Genomic DNA, 21582 nt, shown 5'->3' with positions numbered 1-21582 from the left:
TGCACTTTTAACTTCTATAGCAGAGGGTTGGAGATACCCAAAGATGAGGAGCAACATTCTTGTCCATATTCTGCTGGACTTCATACCTTCAAATACTTTTCTTTTTCCACCTCTCCAGAATGAGCAATAACTGCTTTGTGCAACAATCCATTTGCAGTTCCAGTGATGAATGGACATGGTCAGTGACCATGTCAGCCCATAGATTCAGAAAGATATATGTCTGCCTTTTTGTGACAAGAAATAGCCTCTCCCTATTTCCTTGCAGCTAACAGTCTGTTCTTTTACTTTGTTGATGAGTATATTTGAGGTACTCTGCATTACTTCTACAGACCTTGGGATGGGCAGTGACAGAGAGCTATGGCTGCAGCATTAGCACATGGAGGAGAATAGCTGTGAGCTGCTGTAATCCCTCACCTGTGCTCTGGGGGCCTGGAGTGGGCTCAGCAGGCCTTCTTGCTGTGCATGCTGCATGCTCAGTTGTAAGCGACTCTTCCAGACCCAGGGATTGAACCCAAGCCTTTTGCATCTCGTGCACTGGCAGGTGGATTCTTTACTCTTGTGCCACCTAGGAAGACACCTTCCTCATGCTATACTGTTGTCAAAATGGATCTGCCTTTTAAATATTTGTTCTATTTTTTCTTTTTTTATTTAAAAATCCCAGTTATATACCCTGTTGTATCTCTTTTTATTTTCTTACAAATCTTTTTCATTCACTTTCTTAGTTATTTTAGGTTTTCTCCTTAATATGTTTGTAACAGTGTCTGTTCTCCCTATATTCCTCTACTTTATCCTTCAAAATTTGATGGTTTATTTTTTTTCCCACTGGTTTTCTTGAGCTCTGACAACTTAAATTTTATCTTCTCCTTCTGTTTAGTTATCTTGTAAGTTCTTATATTTGTGTTTTGAGCTCTTCCTTCATTGAATCGCTTGGTTCTTAAGTTTTTAAAATTTAAGGAGAGAGATTTGGTCATAATTTTTACATGCTCCATGACAGAATTCTTTGGATGTTATTATGAATCTAACATTTATTTTTTTCTCATATCTTACAATCCTTTCCGTTTTCCTTACCATATATTTGAATATCTTGATTTTGTTCCCTTGTTTATTAAGTATCTCTGAAAAAGTGAGTTTTATCAGCCATTAGGAGCAAGTTTACATTAGCACAGAGCCAGAATTAATTCTAGGCCAGTTGGAATTATTAGGGAGTTTTATGTAATTTTAGTCTGCTTTTCTCCTCAATGAATGGAATAGGCAGCTATGATTTTTTGTTTGTTTATTTGCTTGTTTTGCTTTGTTTTATTTTTAATCAAGCTTTTATTCTTCTCTACTGCCTAGAGACAGTGCCTTTGGTGGAATTCCCTGTTCAACGCTACCTTCTTTACTTCAAGGGACAAACTAGTTCTAGGGAGCTAGGGGTTAGGTTTTGCATCTCAAGGTGTGCCCTTATCATTCAAAATTATGCTTTTCTGACTCATTCTGGTACCTGAAGCTATAATTCCCTCACTGTGATGTCTCTTCTTTCCAATACACCCTGTATGATCACCACTGCTTTAGTGACTGTGTGTGTGCTTATTGCAGTGGAGCCTCATCAGCCTTGGTCCTTGGTCATTATAATGAGCAGAATGTACCTCTTGATTTGTTTTGTATATGTAGATTAAGAGAGAAATTAAAAAATATATATATATATTATATCTCTGAGGTTTGAGGTTGTTTGTTACTGCAGCATCACTTGGCCTATTTTGACTAATATACTCAGTTCACAACTGTTACCCTAGAGGGCAATTGGAAATAATAAGAGGCACTTTTGGTTGTCATAATGGCAGTATCCAGGGGCCAGGGATACTTAATCTCTAGTATTGCTTACAACAGCATTATGCAATAATGATTGCTTTGCTGAAATGTCAGCGGTTTCCCCAGTGAAAAAATGCAGTAAATGGCTTGCGAAGTATGGATAAAGTGCCTTTCTAAAATGCGTGCCTATTATTAAAACCTGTCTAAATTTGGCATTTAGGGAGGTCTTTTATTTTAAGTAATTCAGATAATTTCAAATTTATTTATCTATATACTTATTATTTCCTAAATATAATACCCAGGAGTGGATTGTTAGAATTTATTAAATTTGTATCATTCCCATATTGTTATTAATATCTGGTAAATATCTGTGGATTTCATTAGAGTGAAATATCTTCATGAGTCCATGAGTCCATGTTTGACAAAGTGCTTTTCATGTTATGAGTGCACATTAGTAAAATGTGGGTTCCCCTTTTGTTTTCTGTAGTTTGAACTGACAAGAGACTTGGAAAATAAACAATTGAAAAAGACATTCCCTAAAGGTAGCCATCAAGTGTAATAAGACTCAAGTCAAATGGCCCAGCTGTCACTGTAAAATACAGCCTATTGACTTCCTTCTCACTAGGGAAAAGCACTGCTTGCTACTTACCACAGACAGCATGGAGAGAAAGTATCACCCTACGAATGGCAGGAGGGCATGTCCCTTATGTAGCTGAGAGAAAGGCACAAAACAAATCTGGTTACATACGTCCCTAGTAGGTAACCACACATTTTTATAAGGGGTGAGGGTGGGTTGCATAATTGTTGTATTTTACTGTCAGAATTAACAGCTCCACAGTTAAAATATAACTGGATTACCAGCAACATTTTTTAAAATAAATATATATTAAAAAGTAAAAAAGATCATTAAAGATCAGCTAGGTGCAAACTCCTAGTGGTGAGAAGTAAAGGGGGCAGCTTACACAAAGATGAGCAGAATAGAGCCTGCCTTCTTGGCATCTGGAGTCTTATCTGGAAGCTAAGCATTTTTGTTATTCAGTGCTCATTTGTGTCCGACTCTTTGCAACCCAATGGACTGCAGCATGCCAGGCTTCCCTGTCCTTCACTATTTCCCAAAGTTTGCTCAATCTCATGTCCATTGAATAGTGATGCAATCCAACCATCTCAACTCTGTTGCCCTCTTCTCCTCCTGCCTTCAATCTTTCTCAGCATCAGGGTCTTTTCCAGTGAGTCAGATCTTTGCATCAGGTGGTCAAAGTATTAGAGCTTCAGCATCAGTCCTTCCAAAGAATATTCAGCATTGAGTTCCTTTAGGATTGAATGGTTTGATTTCTTTGCAGTCCAAGGGACTCTCAAGAATCTTCTCCAGCACCACAGTTGGAAAACTACAGTTCTTTGGTGCTCAGCCTTCTTTATGGTCCAACTCTCACATCCATACATGACTACTGGAAAAACCATAGCTTTGACTAGACGGACCTTTGTTGGTAAAGTAATGTCTCTGCTTTTTAATATGTTGTCTAGGTTTGTAATAGCTTTTCTTCTAAGAAGCAAGTGTCTTTCAATTTCATGGCTGCAGTCACCATCTGCAGTGATTTTTGGAGCTCAAGAAAATAAAGCCTATCACTGTTTCCATTTTTTCCCCCATCTATTTTCTCTGAAGTGATAGGACCAGATGCTCTGATCTTAGCCTTTTGAATGTTGAGTTTTAAGCCAGCTTTTTCACTCTTCTCTTTCACTTTCATCAAGAGGCTCTTTAGTTTCTCTTTGTTTCTGCCATTAGGGTGGTATCATCTGCATATCTGAGTTTATTGATATTTCTCCCAGCAATCTTGATTGTCACTTGAGCTTCATCCAGCCCTGCATTTCACCTGATGTATTCTGCATATAAGTTAAATAAGCAAGGTGACAATATACATCCTTGACATACTCCTTTCCCAATTTGGAACCAGTCCATTGTTCCATGTCTGGTTCCAGCTGTTGCTTCTTGACCTGCATACAGATTTATCAGGAAGCAGGTGAGGTGGTCTGGCTATTCCCATCTCTTTAAGAATTTTCCACAGTTTCTTGTGATACACACAGTCCAACATTTTAGCGTAGTCAATGAAGCAGAAATAGGTGTTTTTCTGGAATTCCTTTGCTTTCTCTGTAATCCAGTGAATGTTGGCAATGTGATCTCTGGTTCCTCTGTCTTTTCTAAATCCAGCTTGTACATCTGAAAGTTCTTGAGGTTCACGTACTGTTGAAGCCTAGCTTGAATGTTTTTTTGAGCATTACCTTGCTAGTATGTGAAATTAATGCAATTATATGGTAGTTTGAACATTCTTTGGCATTGCCCTTCTTTGAAATTGAAATGAAAACTGACCTTTTCCAGTCCTGTGGCCACTGCAGAGTTTTCCAAATTTGCTGATATATTGAGTGTAGCACTTTGACAGCATCATCTTTTAGGATTTGAAATAGCTCAGCTGAAATTCTATCATCTCCACTAGCTTTGTTGGTAGTAATGCTTCCTAAGGCCCATGACTTCACACTCCAGAATGTCTAGCTTTAATAGTGTTTATCATTAAGATCTTTTTTGTACAGTTCTTCTGTGTATTCTTTCCACCTCTTCTTAATTTATTCTGCTTCTGTTAGTTCCTTACTGTTTCTGTCCTTTGTCATGTCCATTCTTGCATGAAATGTTCCCTTGGTATCTCCAATTTTCTTGAAGAGATCTCTATATATGTATAAACAAATGTAATATCAATAAGCTGTGATAAATGTTATAACAGAGGTAGTAAGAAAATTTAGTGAGAAGTTAGGAAGAAAGATTTTAATTGAAAGGAGGCATATGAGTTAAATCTAGGAGGAAAAATGTTTGAAGCTGAACCTTAAAAGAAGCCTACTGTGTGTACTGCTGAATAATATGTAAATATCACTGACCTCATTGTCTTAGGGTTTGGTTAAGAGATGTAATAACTAACATCAGTAAAATGTTTTACAGTTAAGTAGTGCTATTACAGATATTATTCTTATGGGTATATTAATATTAAAAGATGATTTATACAATTAGAACCTGAAATATAGGCTTTTAAATGATTTAACCTAGAGTATTCTAAAAATGATTACAATAATTTACCACTGAGTCCACAGCTTATGATTCTGTGTGTGTGTGTGTGTAAAATATGTTCATGTCTTAGAAAAAGGCAGCTAGTATGCACTGTAGATGCCCACATTACTTCAATCTACCAATACTGACTCTTTGCAGTACCTCATTCAACCAGAATAAAAAATGAAAACATCATTCAAACTGATGTTTGAGTAAATTCTATTCTTATAAGTGCATCCCCTCTTATAGCTTGGTACTAATGCTTGCATTCATCGAATTCAAGGAGTTGTATGTGAACTATTAAGCACAGACAACTTGGGTTGTATGTGTCTGTGTTTCCTTTGGTCTGGATACTGGTATTGATTAGATGAGGAATAAATAGTGTGGCCTTTCTTCAGGAAGTAACACTTCATAATGTCTTAAATCTTTTTAACTTAGAAGTGTCTGATGTATATACACAGCTGAGGAGGAAACACTGTTAAAGTACATGTCAGTGAGCCCAGACCTTGAGAGCTGTGAGCAAAAAATGATTTAATTATTTCAGTTCTTCCCATAACACTTATTCACTTCAACAGGATGCCAGTCTACTCCCTTGCTCCTTATTACTGTCATGAGAAAGGAACTCATATTGATCCCCCTTGTAATCTTTTTTAGGCCTGGTGGGTGTTGCATGGTTGAACATCTGGGAATGCTGTTCTTTGCTGTCCAGTGAATCAGCAGAAGAGGAGATGGGTCCCAGGTGTCCTGCAGCAACTGCATCTCAAGGTTTGCTGACACTAATCCACACGGCATTGTACTGTCAAGTTAGATGGCTCTGGGTTTGCTGTTGATGTGAAACACACATAGCCCAAGGGAGATAACTTCTTGTGATAACAATGAAGTTTTCTTGGAATTTTAATTTATTCCAGAATTTCCTTCCAGAGAGCATATCCTGGTAGTTTACTGTGGTTAGTATGAAGAGTGAAGTGGCAGAAGAGAAAGAGGATGAGGTGATAATAGAAATGAAAACATCTGTGCTATTTTCCAGATTGTACACCATCTAATTTAATATAACACTACAGTGACAAAACTACTATTATCCCCATTTTATAGATAAGGAAATTGAGGTCTGGTAGGGTTAAGTAGTTTGTCATTGTTGTTTAGTTGCTAAGTTGTGCCCAATTCTTTGCATCCCATGGACTATAGCCTCCCAGGCTCCTCTGTCCATGGTATTTCCCAGGCAAGAATACTGGAGTGGGTTGCCATTTCCTTCTCTAGTCATGACCTAGGGATCGGACCCACATCTCTTGCAATGGCAGGTGAATTCTTTACCGCTGAACCACCAGGGAAGCCCCTAAATAGTTTGGCTCAAGGTAAGTTGCTATTAGGTGATAAAGATGAAAAAAGTACTAATTGGCCAGACAGTCTGGATATGCTCTACTGAATTAGTGGATTCAATCCTCATAACAACCTGTCTGGCAGAGACCAACACTGGTCCCTTTTTTTTAAACAAGAATAAGAATCCAGATACTAGATTCATTTAGTATAAGTGACTAGACTTGAATCTAGGTTTTCAGACTCCAGAACCCAGTCTGTACTGTGGTGCAGTCATGTGGTATCTTCTGACTGGAAGTTGATATTTCTCTCCACATACCATGCTGAGAATGCATCCATCTTTAGAGCATTTTGCACACTGCCTCACACATTAAAAAAAAAAAAAATTGTAATTGAAAGCTACTATAAATGTGTGACTAGCAAGTCTATATTTGCCTATTACTTTTATTATAAAGATTTCTGAAGATTTTACAACTGTCATCAGAATCATCAAATGCTGCATCCCACTAAGCTTTTATCTACATAAGGCGTATTTTCAGGTTGTGGCTGGAAAGACTGAAATTCCATGACAAATGTGACTTTTCTAGATTGATAAGGTGTCACTGGCAAGTCGGCCTGACAATCCACAGCAGCAAGGAAAGTTCTCATTGGCTTGATTAGATGCTACTCTTTACTGGCCATAAGTCCTTTGAGCTCACAATGTCATTTAAAAAATGTCTTGAAGTTTTCCAAGTTTTTTCAGTGCATTCTTCTGTTTGTGCCTCACAACAACATCCCTGGGTGACAATCGTTATTCTTGTTTTACAAATAAAGAAACTGAGAGCTAGAGTCAGAGGTTAAGATTCAATTCACACAATGAGGAAATGGAGGAACCAAAGTCCAGAGCAGCTTTCCTGACTCAAAGGTCAATGCTTGTCTCACTAGTCACTGCCACCTCACATTTTTGTTTAGATTTCTGTCTCCTTATATTCGTTATGAGCCACCAGAATCTGAAAATACAAATGTAATAAACTGTCACAGTGGGTAGCTTTATAAAATGCATGAACCAAAAAGGAAATTTGATGGGCCTAACAGTGAGATCTTAAAAAGTGCTCTCAGCAAACATTCATCCAACACCAATTTATTTAGTCCCTACTTTGTCCATGACATCATGTTAAATTATGTGAGCTATATAAAGAAGCAGGGGCTAGGTGTATATGTGTTGTGTTTAGTTGTTCAGTTGTGTCCTACTCTTTGTGACCCTTTGGACTGTAGACCTCCAGGCTCCTCAAAAAGCCTTCAACTCAACACATTTTTAGATGTACAACAGTTTATAGGAATCATGTCATGGTAATTGTATACATGTCTTATTTCACCAGTAGAACTAAAATCAAATTGATGATGGTACCTGGGTCTTATTTATCTTTAAATTTCACATAATGCCTGGCTCAGTATCATTCCTGCTGAATAAATGAATGAATGAATAACAGTGTAGAGTCAGGACCCCTCCTGTCTAGGCGCTTGTGACCTACATGGAAAGAAATGAAACTAAATTAAGTACAGGACAAGACTGATATATGACCAAAGGGTAGAGAGATGAGAAGCATGATTTCTCATTGAGATGATCAGGGAAAGCTTCACGGAAGAGGCACTTGTTGAATAAGAGGTAAATAATAAGGACTTGTGCTATCCTTTTTTAGAGCAATATTGGATAGACTAGCTTAGTGAAAACAATAAGTGGGAGATTTAAATCTTCTAGCACCCTATAGGGAGAAGGCAATGGCACCCTACTCCAGTACTCTTGCCTGGAAAATCGCATGGGTGGAGGAGCTTGGTAGGCTGCAGTCCATGGGGTCGCGAAGAGTCAGACACAACTGAATGACTTCACTTTCACTTTTCACTTTCATGCATTGGAGAAGGAAATGGCAACCCACTCCAGTGTTCTTGCCTGGAGAATCCCAGGGATGGGGGAGCCTGGTGGGCTTCCATCTATGGGGTCGCACAGAGTCGGACACAACTGAAGTGACTTAGCAGCAGCACCCTATAGATAGGCAGAGTGGACCTATAAAACATTTTTGTTGAATGAATGATGATTAAATCTTTCCAACAAAAATTTTAATGTATTAACTTTTAAAAATGAAATGCTGTTGAGATGTCTTGGTGTTACTTGAAGTCAGTTAGGTAAAAAAAAATGTCAAAACACTGTGATCAAGGATCTTGTCATCTTCAGTTTAGCCCTTCTAGAAATCACGGAAATACCTTACAGAGTGCTTTACTCTTACAGAGATTTAATAAACCTATACAATTCAGAAAAATATTTTAGATGTATAATCAAAGAATGAAACAGATATCTTTGAGAGGTTGTCTCATTTCCTTGAGAAGGAGAATGCCAAGCCAAAACTCTTTAGTTACATCCTCATTCCTACTTACTCCATATAATTTTAACATCTTTTGGCAGCCTGGTAATAAAAACTAGGATATGAAAATTCCTGCTTAATTCTGAGTCTAGGTTACACTCTAGTCTCCACATTTATCATTTGGTTTTATTTCATTTCACAGAAAATCACTTGCAGCGCCTCCTAGGTTACTCTCAGAGCTAGGACTTTTACACCAGCAATAAAAAGAAGCATCATTTACCATAAGGCATTTTTTCCATTTGATGGCAATGACTCATGGTGCTTTCTTTTACTCAGAAGTAAAATAATAATGCTTCTATTTGAAATGTAAGGATTTTTTTATGTTTTCTAAATTTTGCCTGGAGTTGTAATGATCAAAAGAATAAATAAGACCTTAAAGCATTAATTATGGAGATGGGATTTCAGTTCGTTTTTATTACAACAGTAATAAACACATTTAGTTGACCTTCCAAATACTGTGCTTTTATCTGAATCCTTTTAAAACATTTTGAAGAACAGTGTAAAGAAAAATGTCAACAATGTTAATATTGCTAGTATAAATTATTTAATGTTTTTGGTAATCGCATTTCATGCCCTATATAAATTCCCATGAGGAGAAGCCCCATTTGAACTTTTGTTGTTCTGTCGCTCACTCATGTCCAACTCTTTGCAACCCCATGGACTGCAGCATGCCAGCTTCCCTGTCCTTCATCATCTCCTGGAGTTTGCCTAAACTCATGTCCATTGAGTCGGTGATGCTACCCAACCATCTCATCCTCTGTTATCCCCTTCTCCTCCTGCCATCAATCTTTCCCAACATCAGGATCTTTTCCAGTGAGTCAGCTCTTTGTATCAGGTGGCCAAAGTATTGGAGCTTCAGCTTCAACATCAGTCCTTCCAATGAATATTCAGGTTTGATTTCCTTTAGGATTGACTGGTTTGTTCTCCTTGCAGTCCAAGGAACTCTCGAGAGTCTTCTCCAGCACCACAGTTAGAAGGCATCATTTCCGCAATGTTCAGCCGTTTTTATTGTCTAGGTCTCACATCCGTACATGACTATTGGAAAAACCATAGCTTTGACTAGATGGACCTTGGTTGGTAAAGTAATGTCTCTGTTTTTTAATATGCTGGCTGGGTTTGTCTTTGCTTTTCTTCCAAGGAGCAAGTGTCTTTTAAATTTCATGGCTGCAGTCACCATCCGCAGTGATTTTAGAGCCTAGGAAAATAAAGTCTCTCACTGTTTCCATTGTTTCTCCATCTATTTGCCATGATGTGATGGGACTGGATGCCAGATCTTCATTTTTTGAATGTTGAGTTTTAAGCCAGCTTTTTCTCTCTCCTATTTCACTTTCATCAAGAGGCTCTTTAGTTCTTCTTCACTTTCTGCCATTAGGGTGGTATCATCTGAATTATCTGAGTTTACTGATATTTCTCCCTGCAGTCTTGATTCCAGGTTGTGCCTCATTCAGCCTGGCATTTCACATGATGTTCTCTGAATGTATGTTAAATAAGCAGAGTGACAATATACAGCCTTGGCGTACTCCTTTCCCAATTTGGAACCAGTCCGTTCCATGTCTGGTTCTAACTGTTGCTTCTTGACCTGCATACAGGTTTCTCAGGGGGAAAGTAAGGTGGCCTGGAATTGCCATCTCTTTAAGAATTTTCTACAGTTTGTTGTGATCTACACAGTCAAAGGCTTTAACATAGTCAATGAAGCAGAAGTAGATATTTTTCTGGAATTCTCTTGTTTTTTTATGTGATCCAGCAGATGTTGGCAATTTGATCTCTGGTCCCTCTGCCTTTTCTAAATCTAGGTTGTACATCTGGAAGTTCTTGGTTCACATACTGAACTGGATGACTACATATGTTTAGTAAAGTCCAAATAATTTGAAATTTTGACTTACGAAATCATGATGAACACTTTTCAAAAAATAGCTTTCTAAATTAATTATCTAGGACTGTGAGGTGAATCATGTCTCTTGAAAATGTATATTATACATTTTTGGAAACTTTGTATATATGGTAGTGTTTGAAAATTTCTATGTGATGGAGTATAAGCCTTTTATATTTTACTCAGAACTTTGTAAAGTTCAGAGATTTGAATTGTCACCCATCTTCTCTTAGAACTCTATGTCACAGTTCTGTATATTTATAGTAATTATGACTGTATAAGTACTTTGGTTTGAAATTTTAAAAAGTAAAAGAGAATGTTGGAATAGTTGAAATTAAACATATATCATAAGCAATAGGAAAAAAAAAGACTTTAAAAAACATCAAAACATAATCTAGAGGAAAGAAAGATATTCATTCATGGATGGAAGCCCCAAATTGAATATATTTCAAAAAATGTGAAGTTCCTTCCACAAGGCAAAGGTTTTTAGACCTTGGTATTTAGGGGATCTCTTTGGGAGCCAGTTAAAAGCAGAATTTCTGGGCCCCATTCCCAAAAGAGGCCGCATCTTTTAAATATCTAAAACAGCAGAGGGGTACATGAGGAAAGTGTAAGATAGATTAAAAGAGATGGAAAAACCTGTTAATAATGATGGCTATGGCCCTTATTGTAATTGTGGTGATGGCTTTCAGGTGTGTATATAAGTCAAAACATCAAATTGTACATTTTAATTAGGTACTGTTTAGCATATGTTAGTTATACAGTAGTTGCATGTTAGTTATATTGTGAATCTGGGGCTTCACAAGTGGTGCTAGTTGTAAAGAATCTGCCTGCTGATGCAGAAGACACAGAGATGTGGGTTTGATCTCTGGGTTGACAAGATGCCCTGGAGTAGGAAACAGCAACCTGCTCCTGTATCCTTTCCTGGAGAATTGCATGGACAGAGGAGTGTAGTGGACTTCAGCCCATGGGGCCACAAAGAGTCAGACATGACTGAGCAACTAAGCACTGCCACTGTACTGCAGTTATGAGAACTATAGAGTCTTGTCTTTGACTTCTAGGCCTCTCTGGTGACTGTCGTCACATAGAAGTTATAGCCTCTTTCACACTGCCCAAGTTGTTTGGATTTTAATGACAAAGGTATGCAATAATGGTGGGGATCAAAGTCAGCAATCTTACAGGACTTCTATTGTGAGATTTCTAAGCAGGTGACCATATATGAGTGAGGAAAATGGCTGATTCTTAGGATTTATAAAAATTCTGTAGATTGGCTAGCAATTACATGGGCTAAAAAATCTCAGGGTAGGAGAAAATTGACCTTACCAAGAAAGATGCTGGCATGGAGCCACTTGAATATTAAAAGATTTGTAACTCAACTGGACAGTGGAAAGTACACTTACTGAAGACATCAGTTCAGTCACTCAGTCATGTCTGACTCTTTGCTACCCCATGGACTGCAGCACTCCAGTCTTCCCTGTCCATCACCAATTCCCAGGGCTTGCTCAAACTCATGTCCATTGAGTCAGTGATGCCATCCAACCATCTCATCCTCTGTTGTCTCCTTCTCCTGCCTTCAGTCTTTCCCAGCATCAACGTCTTTGCCAATAACTCAGTTCTTTGTATCAGGTGGCCAAAGTTTTGGAGCTTCACCGTCAATCCTTCCAATGAATGAATATTCAGGATTGAGTTCCTTTATGATTGACTGGTTTGATTTCCTTGCAGTCCAAGGGATTCTCAAGAGCTTGCTCCAGTACCACAGTTCAAAAGCATCAATTCTTCGATGCTCAGCTTTCTTTATGATCCAATTCTCACGTCCATACATGACTACTGGAAAAACCATAGCTTTGAATATATGGATCTTTGTCAGCAAACTAATGACTGAAGACATACATGGAGGAAAGTTTCAATAATTGCTTAGTCTTGCTTCTTTATACAGATAAACAAGTGGAGTCAGTATTGATTGTGAATTTTACCTGAAGTCACAAACACAACGTAATTGAACTAAAGGGGGAAAAAAAAACTCAGTTTTTCAGTTCTCAGTTGTATACTTTTTGAACTAACTTACCAAATGCAGGGTTTTTTTTTTTCCCCCTTTTTGACTCTGAAGAAATGAACTTCAAACTGGACATAGCAGAACAAGCATGGTTAAGGAATATTTGAAATTTGAGCAAGATCAAATGTGGGAGAGAACTTAGCTTGCTATAAACTAGTATATTTTTTAAGTCATGAAGTTATACATTAAGATCCTGAAAGATCTTGCAAATGTAAATGCAGAATCATAGTTTGAGGGTAAGGCTTAATGAACAACAGTTATTTTAAAAAGGGAAATTGGAAAAAAATAAGCTTCTGTAAAGGCTAACAGATCCGCTCTGTTATCCATGCTATCTCCCATTTATAGATGGACAATATTTAGTTAGGTGGCTGTTTCAATTCTCAAATAAATCTAACCATAATCCAAATTTCCTAGGATAAGTAAGTGTTGTAGGATCAGTCTAAAGAAGATCATAGTAGGTTCTTTTAAGAACATGAGCAATAACTGAAAGAGGTGAGCTGAAGCCTGGAGTAAAAAACATTGGTTGTGAATAATTTAATAAGCATCTTCATATACAAAGGCTATAAAAGAGCTGTACTTATTCTCCCTCAGGCTGTACTTTAGGAAACGGGTTTAAACTCTGAATGAAATTGGCAGGGAGAGGAATATTGCTAGCCATTGGAATATGTAGATATGTTTCTAAAAAGATACCTTCTTACTTATATAAGACTCTAGCTCAAGTTCTACATCTTCAGGAAGATATTTTCTCTGACTTCCATAGACCATATTTATTTGATCTTTCTCTGAACTTCTGTAGTCCTGAGAGTCAGTAGGTCAATATCATGCAGGTTATTTCATAATTAATTCAGTTTTACTTGTGTCAACCAAATTAGATATTAGATCAATCAAGTTAGATATTATAGGAGATGCGTATATGAAAAGATAATAGGATTATCATCTTCAGGTCATCTGGAAAAGGCTTCATTTTTCTGGAAGTTTAGTTAGAGTTTATGAGGAAGAGAAGAATCTTCAATTAGAATTTCAGGACGCTACATAGAAGGCCAGAAAGGAAGCAATGGTAGACTATCAGTTCAGTTCAGTTAAGTCACTCAGTCGTGTCCGATTCTTTGTGACCCCATGAATCGGAGCATGCCAGGCCTCCCTGTCCATCACCAACTCCTAGAGTCCACCCAAACCCATGTCCATCGAGTCGGTGATGCCATGCAACCATCTCATCCTCTGTCATCCCCTTCTCCTCCTGCCCCAAATCCTTCCCAGCATCAGGGTCCTTTCCAATGAGTCAACTCTTCGCATGAGGTGGCCAAAGTATTGGAGATTCAGCTTCAACATCAGTCCTTCCAATGAACACCTAAGACTGATCTCCTTTAGGATGGACTGGTTGGGTCTTCTTGCAGTCCAAGGGACTCTCAAGAGTCTTCTCCAACACCACAGTTCAAAAGCATCAATTCTGCGGCTCTCAGCTTTCTTCACCGTCCAACTCTCACATCCATACATGACCACTAGAAAAACCATAGCCTTGACTAGACAGAACTTTGTTGGCAAAGTAATGTCTCTGCTTTTAAATATGCTGTCTAGGTTTGTCATAACCTTCCTTCCAAGGAGTAAGAGTCTTTTAATTTCACGGCTGCAATCACCATAAGCAGTGATTTTGGAGCCCCAAAAAATAAAGTCTGACACTGTTTCCACTGTTTCCCCATCTATCTCCCATGAAGTGATGGGACCAGATGCCATGATCTTAGTTTTCTGAACGTTGAGCTTTAAGCCAACTTTTTCACTCTCCTCTTTCACCTTCATCAAGAGGCTCTTTAGTTCTTCACTTTCTGCCATAAGGGTGGTGTCATCTGCATATCTGAGGTTATTGATATTTCTCCTGGCATTCTTGATTCCAGCTTGTGTTTCTTCCAGCCCAGCATTTCTCATGATGTACTCTGCATATAACTTAAATAAGCAGGGTGACAATATACAGCCTTCACGTACTTCTTTTCCTATTGGGAACCAGTGTGTTGTTCCATGTCCAGTTCTAACTGTTTCTTCTTGACCTGCATACAGGTTTCTCAAGAGACAGGTCAGATGGTCTGGTATTCCTATCTGTTTCAGAATTTTCCACAGTTGATTGTGATCCACACAGTCAAAGGCTTTGGCATAGTCAATAAAGCAGAAATAGATGTTTTTCTGGAACTCTCTTGCTTTTTCGATGACCCAGCAGATATTGGCAATTTGATCTCTGGTTCCTCTGCCTTTTCTAAAACCAGCTTGAACATCTGGAAGTTCATGGTTCACATATTGCTTAAGCCTGGTGTGGAGAATTTTGAGCATTACTTTACTAGCGTGTGAGATGAGTGCAATTGTGCAGTAGTTTGAGCATTCTTTGGTATTGCCTTTCTTAGGGACTGGAATGAAAACTGACCTTTTCCAGTCCTGTGGCCACTGCTGAGTTTTCCAAATTTGCTGGCATATCGAGGGCAGCACTTTCACAGCATCATCTTTGAGGATTTGAAATAGCTCCACTGGAATTCCATCACCTCCACTAGCTTTGTTTGAAGTGATGCTTTCTAAGGCCCACTTGAATTCACATTCCAGGATGTCTGGCTCTAGGTGAGTGATCACACCATCGTGATTGTCTGGGTCGTGAAGATCTTTTTTGTACAATTCTTCTGTGTATCCTTTCCACCTCTTCTTAATATCTTCTGCTTCTGTTAGGTCCATTTCTGTCCTTTATCGAGCCTATCTTTGCATGAAATGTTCCCTTGGTATCTCTAATTTTCTTGAAGAGATTTCTAGTCTTTCCCAATCTTTTGTTTTCCTCTATTTCTTTGCACTGATCACTGAGGAAGGCTTTCTTATCTCTCCTTGCTATTCTTTAGAACTCTGCATTCAGATAGGAATATCTTTCCTTTTCTCCTTTGCTTTTCACTTCTCTTCTCTTCCCAGCTATCTGTAAGGCCTCCTCAGACAGCCATTTTGCTTTTTTCATTTCTTTTCCTTGGGGATTGTCTTGATCGCTGTCTCCTGTACAGTGTCACGAACCTCTGTCCATAGTTCATCAGGCACTCTGTCTATCAGATCTAGTCCCTTAAATCTATTTGTCACTTCCACTGTATACTCATAAGGGATTTGATCTAGGTCATACCTGAATGGGTGGTGGTTTTCCCTACTTTCTTCAATTTAAGTCTGAATTTGGCAATAAGCAGTTCATGATCTGAGCCACAGTCTGCTCCCGGTCTTGTTTTTGCTGACTGTATAGAGCTTCTCCATCTTTGGCTGCAAAGAATATAATCAATCTGATTTCAGTGTTGACCATCTGGTGATGTCCACGTGTAGAGTCTTCTCTTGTGTTGTTGGAAGAGGGTGTTTGCTATGACCAGTTTGTTCTCTTGGCAAAACTCTATTAGCCTTTGCCCTGCTTCATTCTGTGCTCCAAGATACTCAAGATAAGCCAAATATTCATCAGCTGATGAAATAATAAACAAATAAAATGTGGTCTATCCATACAATGGAATATTATTCAGCTATAAAAAGGAATGAAGTACTGATACTTGCTACAACGTGGATGAACTTTAAAAACCTAACACTAAGTAATGGAACACATTCACAAAAGATCATATATTATTAATATATGACTCCATTTATATTAAATGTCCAGAATAGACAAATGTGTAGAGATGTAAAGTAGGTTAGTGCTTGTGTTTAGGGTTAGTACTTATGTTTAGGGTTAGTGGGAGGAAGAAGAATGTGGAGACTTGTGGGGGTAATAGCTAAAGTGTTGTTCAGTCACCAAGTCATGTCTGACTCTTTGCGACCCCATGAAGTGCAGCATGGTGGGATTCCTTGTCCCTTACCATCTCCTGGAGTTTGCTCAAACTCATGTCAGTTGTGTCGGTGATGCCATCCAACCATCTCATCCTCTGTCATCTCTTTCTTTTCCTGCCTTCTTTTCTAGCATCAGGATCTTTTCCAATGAGTCAGCTCTTTGCATCAGGTGGCAAAATATTGGAGCCTCAGCTTCCAGCATCAGTCCTTCCAATGAATATTTAGGACTGATTTCCTTTATGATTGACTGGTTTGATCTCCTTTCTGTCCAAGGGACTCTCAAGAGTCTTCTCCAAAAATCAAAAGTATCAGTTTTTTGGCATTCAATCTTATGGCCCAACTCTCACATCCATACATGACTACTGGGAAAACTATAGCTTTGACTATATGAAACTTTGTTGGCAAAGTGATGTCTCTGCTTTTTATTACGCTGTCTAGGTTTGTCATAGCTTTTCTTCCAAGTAGCAAATGTCTTTTTAATTTCATGGCTGCAGTCACCATTCACAGTGATTTTGGTGCCGAAGAAAATAAAGTCTGTCACTATTTCCATGTTTTCCCTTCTATTTGCCATGAAGTGATGGGAACAGATGCCATGATCTTAGTTTTTTTAATACTGAGTGTTAAGCCAACGTTTTCACTCTCCTTTTTCACCGTCATCAAAGGCTCTTTAATTCTTCTTCACTTTCTGCCATTAGGGTGGTGATGGAAATGTTCTAAAACTGATTGCGGTGATGGTTGTAGAAATCTGTGAATATACCAAAAACACTGTATAATTTAAGAGGGTGGATTTTATGATATGTGAATTAAATCTCAGTAATTGCCAAAGAATTGATGCTTTTGAACTGTGGTGTTGGAAAAGACTCTTGAGAGTCCCTTGGACTGCAAGGAGAACAAACCAGTCAATCCTAAAGGAAATCAACCCTCAATATTCATTGGAAAGACTGATGCTGAAGCTGAAACTCCAATACTTTGGCCATCTGATGTGAAGAGCTGACTGACTCATGGGATAAGACCCTGATGCTGGGAAATATTGAAGGCAGGAGGAGAAGGGGACGACAGAGGATGAGATAGTTGGATGGCATCACCGACTCGATGGACATGAGTTTGAGCAAGCTGCAGGAGTTGGTGATGGACAGGGATGCCTGGCGTGCTGCATTCCATGGTGTTGCAAAGAATCAGATATGACTGAGTGACTGAACTGAATGCTGTTATCCAAAATAAGCAAACAGTAAAAGAATTCACATAACTCTGTAAATTCTAATCTGAGTTGTAATTATGAATATGCACCAGCAATATATTTTATCTTTAATTTTTTTCTCTACCTCTGTACACTGAGAATATCTAAAAGTAATGACCATCCAACAACAAGGACTGCTTTTCTGATATCCAAATTATGGGCTTTATCACTTACATTAAAACAAACTTGTGTTTTGTTTTGGAGACATGGCTCATTTTAGATATGGGACAAAAAGAAATGTACAAAGTGAGCCTGAAATATTCTATAGTATTGGAAAGAAAGGTAACAAAACTTTTGGGTCATATCAAAGAACCTCAGAAGGCAACCTGAATAAGCTTCTACTGGTCAAAGATGAAATAATTTGATCATTAATTAAGACAAAAACTATGGTGGATACATCAAATATGCTTAGTTTCATGGGTTTATAATGGTATTAAAAATAACTCATTGATGACATTTTTTGAAATCTTCAAAAGAGAAAGAATCAAGTACTTGTCCTCATTTTTATATAATTGTGCTTCAGTAACCAAGTAATTAGTGAAGGAACATTTCCCTTGTAAAAGGATTCTAGCTAATAAATGGAAAAGAAATGACAAATGTCACTATTTTGCCACCCCTCCAATAGATTAACAGGTCTAAGAAATAATCATCAGTAGTTGATAACATCTAAAAGAAAGACAACATGTATAACTTACCTTCGTCGAAGTATGCAATATTATCCACAAGATATCTTCCCAGAAAAAAAAAAAAAATCTGAATCTGATCAAGCATCTTGATTTCCCTACAATTTATAGGAAATATAGGGGACAAAGGAACTCAATAAATGACATCACTGGTATGCAGTTAGCATGATATATTTTAGAAAACTCTGCAGGATAAAGGATCAAGTATCTTTAACAAGAACAAATGCAAGAAATAAAAGCAAGAAGGTTTTAAAAGACATACCAGTTATTTCAATGTCTGGACCTTCTGAATCTTGATTTAATGATTCATCTGTTTTTAAAATTTATAAGACAGTCAAGTATATGTGAACATAGTCTGGATGTTTGATGATCTTAAGTAATAATTTATTACATGTGATTATATTTTCTTCTTTCTAGAAGGAGTCTCCTGTTTTAGAGATACATGCCAAAATATCTCTGTGATATGATATGTGGGATTTACTTAAAAATAATTGAGGGAGGAGTGGGTAAATTATAGTAGAACAAGCTTGTCATGGATTAATATGTTGTTGAAATTATAATAGGTGGTGAAATGGGCACATTTTGTTTATAGTACTGTTGCCACAACTTGTAGTCACGTTTGAAACTTCAGTAATAAAAATTTAAAATAAAATTTGCAAAAATAAATAATGAATGTTTTTAGTTCCCATGCTTAGATGTAATTTGAGGAAAAGAAAATAAAGAAACAATCTTTAGCAGCTCTTATGATTATCTGATAGAGCCATCATTATATTTCAGTTCTACTGGGCAACAGGTTTAAATCACTAAGCTCAACTCAGCCTAACCAAGGATATAGCCAAACTAATGAATTAGTAATTCAGAGTCACAACTGTTTGTGTTTATTTGCTTGAAATATTCAATTCATTTCCCATGGGTGATAAGGATTTTGCTTGTAGGTAACAGCAGGCAGTGGATGTTTCAGCATCAGTGAAATTCTATTTAAAAAATTAACTGGAAAGGGGAAAGACTGACTGACTTCATGAAAAACCAAATAAAGGAAAATGAGAATACAGATTTAGTGGAATATGAAATAGTACAAAAAAAAGAAGAAATGCTCTATTATCAGTTGTAAAAGAATGTAGGCTGACTAAGAAATAAGGCAGAGTTTTCATGGATGTAAAAAAAGCGTATGTATTTAGGAAATGAATAAACTTATCTAATGTTTAGGTAGCAGTTTTATAGAAGTATAATTTAAAAGATTGATATTGATTTATTTCTCCAAGTCCAGGTAATGTTTTGTGATTATGTTATTGGCTTTTAGTATTTTGATTATATTGAATTATTTTTAAGTAAGAAAATACTGCTTTTGTTATTGATGTAATACCATTAATTGATGTTTTGAAAACTCAGAAATCTCAAGTACTTATGTCTTAAGATATACCATAGATGATCATTTTCAAATCAACAAAATCTGTTAAAACTCTTCAGAATATATTCTTTCCTTGTTTAAAACATTTCCTGGTTGTAGTTTCATGGTGGTTACTCCCATTTCCTAGGCTGTTAATGGGGCTTAGCACCTTTTGTCATACCTGCTAGTCATGAATATTTCATCACAGTCACTTTGGGCTTCTCTCTGCTTTATTTATGTGGCAGGCAGAATTCCGAGATTGTTCCTAAGATTCCTAGAGTTCATGCCTTGAATAATCCACTCCCCTTGAGTGTGGGTGGAAATTGTGACTATGATGAAGCAGTAGCTCCCTTCATTAAGTTAAATGACACAACAAAGGTGATGGTCACTCACATGATTACCTTATGTCACATATATTACTGTCACAGCAGACAGGAGGGAGATGCTTCTGTTGGCTTTGAAATGAGCTGCCATACTGTGATATGGCCATATGAGGTATTACCATATGTTACTATAACCCAAGGGCAGCCTCTGGGAGCTAAGAGTCAACAGCTAGCAAGAAAATTGTGGTCTATGTCCTACAAAAACAAGGAAGTGAATCCTTCCAACAGTGTGAATGAACTACACCTTGATTTCAGCCTTGTGAGACAGTGAGCAAGGAGCCCAGGCCCAGCTATGCTCTGCCTAGATCTCTAACCTAAAGAGTTATGAGGTAATAAATGAGTATTGTTTTAAATCACTAAGTTTGTGGTAATTTTACAGCAATAAAAATGGGTACAGTTAATTCATGTCCTCTTAGAATGAGGGTTATGTGGTGGGGATGATGGAACATTACGGGACGTGGAGAATGGTGTGGTTATTAGGTTACATGGGTGCAGGAAGAAAAGAGGAAGGAGGTTCCTAGGCCCAATTCCAGTTGTTCCCTGGAGCCCAGCTTCCTACATTTGCTCATGAATAGATTCCTTCCACTGTAGTTCTCTTATTTTTCCTCCAGGAAAAATTTGAGGCTGACCATTTTGTAAAGATTCTTGAAGAATTTTCTTGTGAATTGGGAGACCCAAGTTTGATCCCTAGGTTGGAAAGATCCCCTGGAGGAGAAAATAGCAACTCTCCCCAGTATTCTCGCCTGGGAAATCCCATGGATAGCGAACATGGTGGGCTACAGTCCGTGGGGTTGCAAAGAGTTGGACATGACTGAGTGACTAACACTTTCACTTTTCATTTCTTGTGTGCATGTGCATGCATGCTCAGTCACATTAGTAGCCCGCCAGGCTCTTCTGTCTGTGAGGATTCTCCAGGCAAGAATACTGGATGGGTTGCAATGCTTTCCTTCAGGGGATCTGCCCAACCCAGGATTGAACCCGAGTCTCTTATATATCCTTACTGTAAGTAATTTAACCATACCCTTCTACTCTCTGTGGTGCTGGACCCTAGTTTTCATTCTAAAGGCTTTGCTTTTAACTACAAAGTAAAGTGTGATTGATAATTACCCACTTGGTTGAATAATCTTTGTCTGATAAATATTTTGTTGTGTATCTGTATTTTTCCATATTACCACAAATATGATTTAGATATGACATTATAGGAAATAAATAAAAATCTAGTGTTGTCTTTTTGGTTTCAATGTTGTAATCACTAGAGACATCTACTGATACATCTTACTATAAGAGAATAAAAGAGCTTGTTTTATTTCAATTCATTTATTTAATGAAAAAGTATTTAGTACTTACTGCAGCATGTCAGACACAATGGACGGACATTAAAATGAATAAGAATTTAGTATCTGCTTAGGACAGTAACTAGCAACAAGAAAGAATGTAACTGCATTGGCCCTCAGTTTCAATTTCACTGTGTATCAACTTGAGCACTGACATATCTCCAACTGGCTTCAGGTTCTTGTATCAAGTGATGGGGATGGTAGATGATCAAAGTGTCTGTCTAAAATGTGATAGTGAT

At 37.7% G+C, this 21582-nt stretch overlaps 2 long non-coding RNA genes across 2 annotated transcripts in view; one reads left to right on the top strand and one right to left on the bottom strand.

Moving 5' to 3' along the window:
• The window catches only part of LOC145510166 (uncharacterized), a 46959-nt gene that overhangs the window by 12518 nt on the left and 12859 nt on the right, over positions 1–21582 (top strand). Inside the window, exon 2 of the long non-coding RNA XR_014056845.1 lies at positions 5531–5641. This is a non-coding gene — a long non-coding RNA (uncharacterized LOC145510166). The remainder of the gene's footprint in view (positions 1–5530; positions 5642–21582) is intronic.
• On the bottom strand, positions 6617–19972 carry LOC145510175 (uncharacterized). The gene is made up of 3 exons (XR_014056855.1): positions 19808–19972; positions 18252–18337; positions 6617–7179 (listed from the first exon to the last, which is right to left on the bottom strand). It is a non-coding gene; the product is annotated as an uncharacterized LOC145510175 (long non-coding RNA).

Source organism: Giraffa tippelskirchi, chromosome 1 (genome assembly GCF_054371585.1).
Source record: "Giraffa tippelskirchi isolate mGirTip1 chromosome 1, T2T-mGirTip1v1.2.pri, whole genome shotgun sequence".
Taxonomy (NCBI): domain Eukaryota; kingdom Metazoa; phylum Chordata; class Mammalia; order Artiodactyla; family Giraffidae; genus Giraffa; species Giraffa tippelskirchi.
The sequence above is the reverse complement of the archived record's forward strand: the minus strand, read 5'-3'. Positions and strand labels throughout refer to the sequence as shown.